Source organism: Ornithorhynchus anatinus, chromosome 18 (assembly GCF_004115215.2).
Source record: "Ornithorhynchus anatinus isolate Pmale09 chromosome 18, mOrnAna1.pri.v4, whole genome shotgun sequence".
Taxonomy (NCBI): Eukaryota; Metazoa; Chordata; class Mammalia; order Monotremata; family Ornithorhynchidae; genus Ornithorhynchus; species Ornithorhynchus anatinus.
In genome coordinates this window covers 34732385-34738084 of record NC_041745.1, presented here as the reverse complement: position 1 = coordinate 34738084, position 5700 = coordinate 34732385, and the positions used below count along the sequence as shown (strand labels likewise).

Genomic DNA, 5700 nt, shown 5'->3' with positions numbered 1-5700 from the left:
TGGGCCTGGAATGCCCTCCCTCTTCGTATCCAAAAGACAATAACTTTTCCTCCCTTCAAAGCTTTAATGAAGGCACATCTCCTTCAGGAGGCCTTCCCTGACTAAACCGTATTCATTTTCTTGCACTGTTTTCTGCGTCGCCCTGACTTACTCCCTTTATTCATCACCCGTCCCTCCCCGCCAGCCCCACAGCACTTATGTATACAACCACAATGTATTTATTTATATTAATGTCTCCCCCATTAGATTAAATCCACTGTGGGCAGGGAATGTGTCTGCTATCTTGTTATATTGAATTCTCCCAAGGACTTAGTACAGAACTCTGCACACAGCGCTCAATAAATGACTGATTGATAAATTCCACTTCTATTAGGCCATTTGGTCCTGCTTTCCAAGAGAGGAATGCCTTAATACTCCAGGTAAAAATAAGTGCTATTTTTTTTAAAAATTCTCCAAGGAGATTCCCAATCCTCCTTTGGCGGGTTCTAGTATTTTAGCACTCTCAATCGAGACATTTTCATGTCCAGTTGAACTCTCTGGTTTCAATTGTAAGTCTTCCTGTCCTATCTTCATTGTATGTGGAGTAGCTTTATGGAAACACACACACACCCACGCGACTTTCATGCTCCCCGTTTTATTAGAGTTTTCAGCCATCATTCGTGTTCTCCGGGATTTACAATCTGCTCATTCTTCTTAAGTGGTTTCAGCACACTCGTTGTCAAAGTGGTTGTGCTTCCTTTATAGGGGTTTCTGGGTGTCAAAACATCCTGCAGAATGTGGGAGAGAAGTCAAGAACTCTAAGCCCAGAGCACTTCCATGACTCTGATAGTGGGGTAACAGGACTCTAAATAGTTCCGGGACTAGTGTTCCTCCACTAGTCTGCTCTGTGACTTTGGGCAAGTCACTTAACTTCTCTGTGACTCAGTTACCTAAAATGTAAAATGGGGATTGAGACCGAGAGTCCCGTGTGGAGCAGGGACTGTGTCCAAGCTGATTAGCTTGTATCTCCTGCAGCGCTTAACACAGAGCGTGGCACATAGTGAGCACTTAAATGCCATAAAAAGGGATCCATCGATCCTGCCGGAGCCAGGCCCGAATGAGTTTCCCAAAGGCCACGAGGATCGTCACTCTTTTTGGACTGCCTGGCTCTCTGGAAGTGACGGGAATCCGGCCCCCCCCAGTCAACTTGGTTTTCCAGAGATGGCGAAACCCACATGGGCACCTGCTATTTGACGGCACACCCCTTGAGGGGCAGGACCCAGGCTTTTACACCAGAATCCCCCCAAGCAGTTTGTACAAGTGACACGACGGGTGGTTGGTGACAAGAGGGATCTGAGGCAGACTCCAGGCCCCCGTCTGAGTGATCGGCAGCGTGGCGGGGATCTGTGTGAACCAGACAGGCTGGTGTCAATTCCCAACACCCCACCTCCCTCTTCGGGGAGCAGGGCTCTACTGGGGCAGAGGCCGCCCCCTCCACCCCCCGCCCCGGCCAACGTCCATGGTATAAAGAAAAATCTCTCTTCCCTCTCCCCGTGACGACTTCTAATCTGGCTCCCTCAGACTCAGGCCGCCCCCGAAGCGGGGCTGGCCGCCTCCTCCGCCCCCTGATGACACTGCTCCCTCCTTTCTCCTCACTGCCAGGCACCCCAGACAAGCTCCCACATAATAATAATAATGATAATGTTGGTATTTGTTAAGCGCTTACTATGTGCCAAGCACTGTTCTAAGCGCTGGGGCGGATATAAGGTGATCCCACGTCGGGCTCACAGTCTTCATCCCCATTTTACAGATGAGGGAACTGAGGCACAAGGAGGTTAAGTGACTTGCCAAAGGACACACAGCTGACAAGGGGCGGAAGTGGGATTAGAACCCAAGACCTTCTGGTTCCCAGGCCTGTGCTCTTTCCACTACACCATGTTCCTTCTAGGATGTTTCCTGCACATGTTTCCTGGGTGGTGACAGGCCACTTCATATCTTTATCTGCAAACTTGCAACGGGGCATCCCCACCCCGGCCACTGAGAAGGTCGGTGGCCACCCTCCCCTGCTTGCTCAGTGGAAAGCGCCCGGGCTTAGGAGTCATGGGTTCTAATCCCGGCTCCTCCGCTTGTCTGCTGCGTGACCTTGGCTGAGTCACTGCTCTGTGTCTCAGTTACCTCCTCTGGGAAATGGGGATGAAGACTGTCGAGCCCCACGTGGGACCACCTGATGACCCTGTATCCACCCCAGCGCTTGGCACATAGTAAGCGCTTAACAGATACCAACGTTATTTATGAGGATGATGATTCTGCCGCTCATCATCACTGGGGTCTCCGGCCTCCCTCTCCCTGCCCCACCACAAGGGGGCAGCCTCCTCCCCCCTCGCCCGGCCGCCCTCTCAGCGGCGCCCCCTGGCGGGCCCCGGCCGCGCTGCCGGGCTCCCCCCCCCCCCGGGAGCGGCGCCGCCTGGACGTTGGTTCCCGGGGGAGCTGGGGGCCCCTCCCCTCCTCAGCGCTTCTGAGCATGCGCTCCACAGCTGGCGCATGCTCAGTAGGCTCCCTGGGCCAGTTAGCCGGACGGGAGTCTCTTTTCCGGGTTTTGGCCGCGCCCCGCAGTGGGGAGCCCGAAGAGCCGGAAAAGCCGGAGCCCGGAGTCCGGAATGGAGCGGAGGGATGCCAACACCATCATTATGATGATGCTATTGGTTAAGCGCTTACCATGTGCTGAGCACTGTTCTGAGCGCTGGGGGAAGAGACGAGGCAATCAGGTGGTCCCACGTGGGGCTCCCGGTCTTCATCCTCATTTTGCAGATGAGATCACTGAGGCCCAGAGAAGAGAAGTGACTTGCACACAGTCCCCCAGCTGACAAGTGGCAGAGTTCGGATTCGAACCCATGACCTCTGACTCCCAAGCCTGGGTTCTTTCCACTGAGCCACATAATGATGATAATAATAATGTTGGTATTTGTTAAGCGCTTACTATGTGCAGAGCACTGTTCTAAGCGCCGAGGTAGATACAGGGGAAGCAGCGTGGCTCAGTGGAAAGAGGCCGGGCTTGGGAGTCAGAGATCATGGGTTCGAATCCCGGCCCTGCCACTTGTCAGCTGTGTGACTGTGGGCAAGTCACTTCACTTCTCTGGCCCTCAGTTACCTCATCTGGAAAATGGGGATTAAGACCCTGAGCCCCAGGTGGGACAACCTGATTCCCCTGTGTCTCCCCCAACGCTTAGAACAGCGCTCTGCACATAGTAAGCGCTTAACAAATACCAACGTTATTATTATTAACTTGTCCCTCGTGAGGCTCACAGTCTTAATCCCATTTTACAGATGAGGTAACTGAGGCACAGAGAGGTTAAGTGACTTGCCCACAGTCACACAGCTGACAAGTGGTGGAGCCCTGATGATGGCTGGTTAAGTGCTTACCCTGTGCTGAGCACTGTTCTGAGTGCCAGGGGAGAGACAAGGTGGGCAGCGTGGCTCAGGGGAAAGAGCATGGGCTTGGGAGCCAGAGGTCATGGGTTCGAATCCCAGCACTGCCACTCGTCAGCTATGTGGCTGTGGGCAAATCACTTCACTTCTCTGTGCCTCAGTTACCTCATCTGTAAAATGGGGATGAAGATTGTGAGCCTCATGTGGGACAACCTGATTTACCTTGTATACCTCAGCGCTTAGAACAGTGCTCTGCACATAGTAAGCGCTTAACAAATACCAACATTATCGTTATTCATCCCCATTTTACAGATGGAGGAACTGAGGCAGAGAAGTGAAGGGACTTGCCCAAGCTCACACAGCTGACGGGGCGGAGTGGGAATTAGAACCCACGACCTGACTCCCAAGCCCGGGCCCTTTCCACTGAGCCACGTTGCTTCTCTATAATAATTATGGAATTTCTTAAGTGCTTAACTACGTGCCAGGCACTGTACTAAGCGCTGGGGTGGATACAAGCAGGTCAGGTTGGACCCAATCCCTGTCCCACGTGGATTGAGAAGCAGCGTGGCTGCTCGGCCACTTGTCAGCTGTGTGACTGTGGGCAAGTCACTTCACTTCTCTGTGCCTCAGTTCCCTTATCTGTAAAATGGGGATTAAGACTGTGAGCCCCACGTGGGACAACCTGATTCCCCCCGTGTCTACCCCAGCATTTAGAACAGTGCTCGGGCACATAGTAAGCGCTTAACATTATTGTCCCACGTGGGGCTACATTTTTTAATCCCCATTTTTACAGTTGAGGCCACAGGCCCAGAGAAGTGAAGTGAGTTGCCCAAGGTCACCCAGCAGCCAAGGGGCGGAGGCGGGATTAGAACCCAGACCTCTGACTCCCAAGCCCGGCCTCTTTCCACTGAGCCACGTGGCAGGTGGTTGGGCGCTGGGAGGAAGGGTTAGGGCCCGTGCCAGGGGTAGCGGCCGAGGGCCTGCGGGGAGGGGTGGGCGGGCAGGGCCTGGGCACACACCTGGGCACACACCTGGGCACACACCTGGGCACACACCTGGCCGGCACAGGGGCACGGGGAGCCAGTCTTGCAGGGAGGCCGGCCAGGGCCTAAGCTTGGAGGATGGAAATTCATTCTGCAATGGGGAGCGATGCTTGCCCCTCTGCGGGGGATCTGGCTCCACTCATTTTGGAAGAGTGATAATAATAATAATAATAATGATAGTGATGTTACTATGTGCTCACTATATGCCAAGCACTGTTCTAAGCCCTGGGGGGGGGGCGGGGGGGGAGGGCGGGGAGGAAAAATACAAGGTGAGCAGATTGTCCCAGTGGGGCTCACAGTCTTAGCCCCCATAATAATAATAATGATGTTGCTATTTGTTGAGCGCTTATTATGTGCCAAGCACTGTTCTAAGCGCTGGGGGGGAATCCAAGGTGATCAGGTTGCCCCAGTGGGGCTCACAGTCTTAGCCCCCATAGTAATAATAATAATGTTGCTATTTGTTAAGCGCTTATTATGTGCCAAGCACTGTTCTAAGCGCTGGGGGGGGGGGATCCAAGGTGATCAGGTTGCCCCAGTGGGGCTCACAGTCTTAGCCCCCATAATAATAATAATAATATTATCGGCATTTGTTAAGCGCTTACTATGTACCAAGCACTGTTCTAGGCGCCGGGGGAGATACAAGGTTTCCACGGTGGCCGCTATTCCTTTCCCCGTGCGCTCCCCCCGTTTCCACGGCGACCGCTATTCCTTCCTCCGTGCGCCCCTCCGTTTCCACGGTAACCGCCGTTCCTCCGCGCATGGTCCGCCCCTCCGTTTCCCCGGTGATCGCTATTCCTTCCTCCGTGCGGGCCCCCCCCCCCGTTTCCACGGTAACCGCCGTTCCTCCGCGGATGGTCCGCCCCTCCGTTTCCACGGTGACCGCCGTTCCTTTCCCCGCGCGGCCCCCCTCCGTTCGGCCGCTATCCCTTCCCCCCGTGCGCCCCCCGCCCGCCGTTTCCACGGTAGCGGCTGTTCCTCGGCGGGTGGTCCGCCCCTCCGTTTCCACGGTGACCGCCGTTCCCGTCGGCGCGCGCGACCCCCCCTTCCCCCCCCCGGCCCCGGGGGCGGCGCTAAAACCCGGCGAGCGGAGCGGCGGGGCCGGACGGGGGCGGAGTGCGCCTGCGCCGTGGGCGGAGGGGCCGGGGAAGGACCGGCCGCGGTGGAGGCGGCGGCGGCGGTGGAGGTGGAGGCGCCTCCTTCCCGGCCTCGATGATCGGGGCCCGGAGCCGGCGGGGGGCCGCGGGGCCGCTGC

The 5700-nt window shown here is 55.8% G+C and overlaps 1 long non-coding RNA gene across 1 annotated transcript; it reads right to left on the bottom strand.

The window, feature by feature from the left end:
- Nucleotides 1-618: 618 nt before the first annotated feature.
- LOC114805463 lies at nucleotides 619-5243 on the bottom strand. Its single transcript, XR_003753440.2, has 3 exons — nucleotides 5058-5243; nucleotides 2695-2796; nucleotides 619-767 (listed from the first exon to the last, which is right to left on the bottom strand). It is a non-coding gene; the product is annotated as an uncharacterized LOC114805463 (long non-coding RNA).
- Nucleotides 5244-5700: the final 457 nt, after the last annotated feature.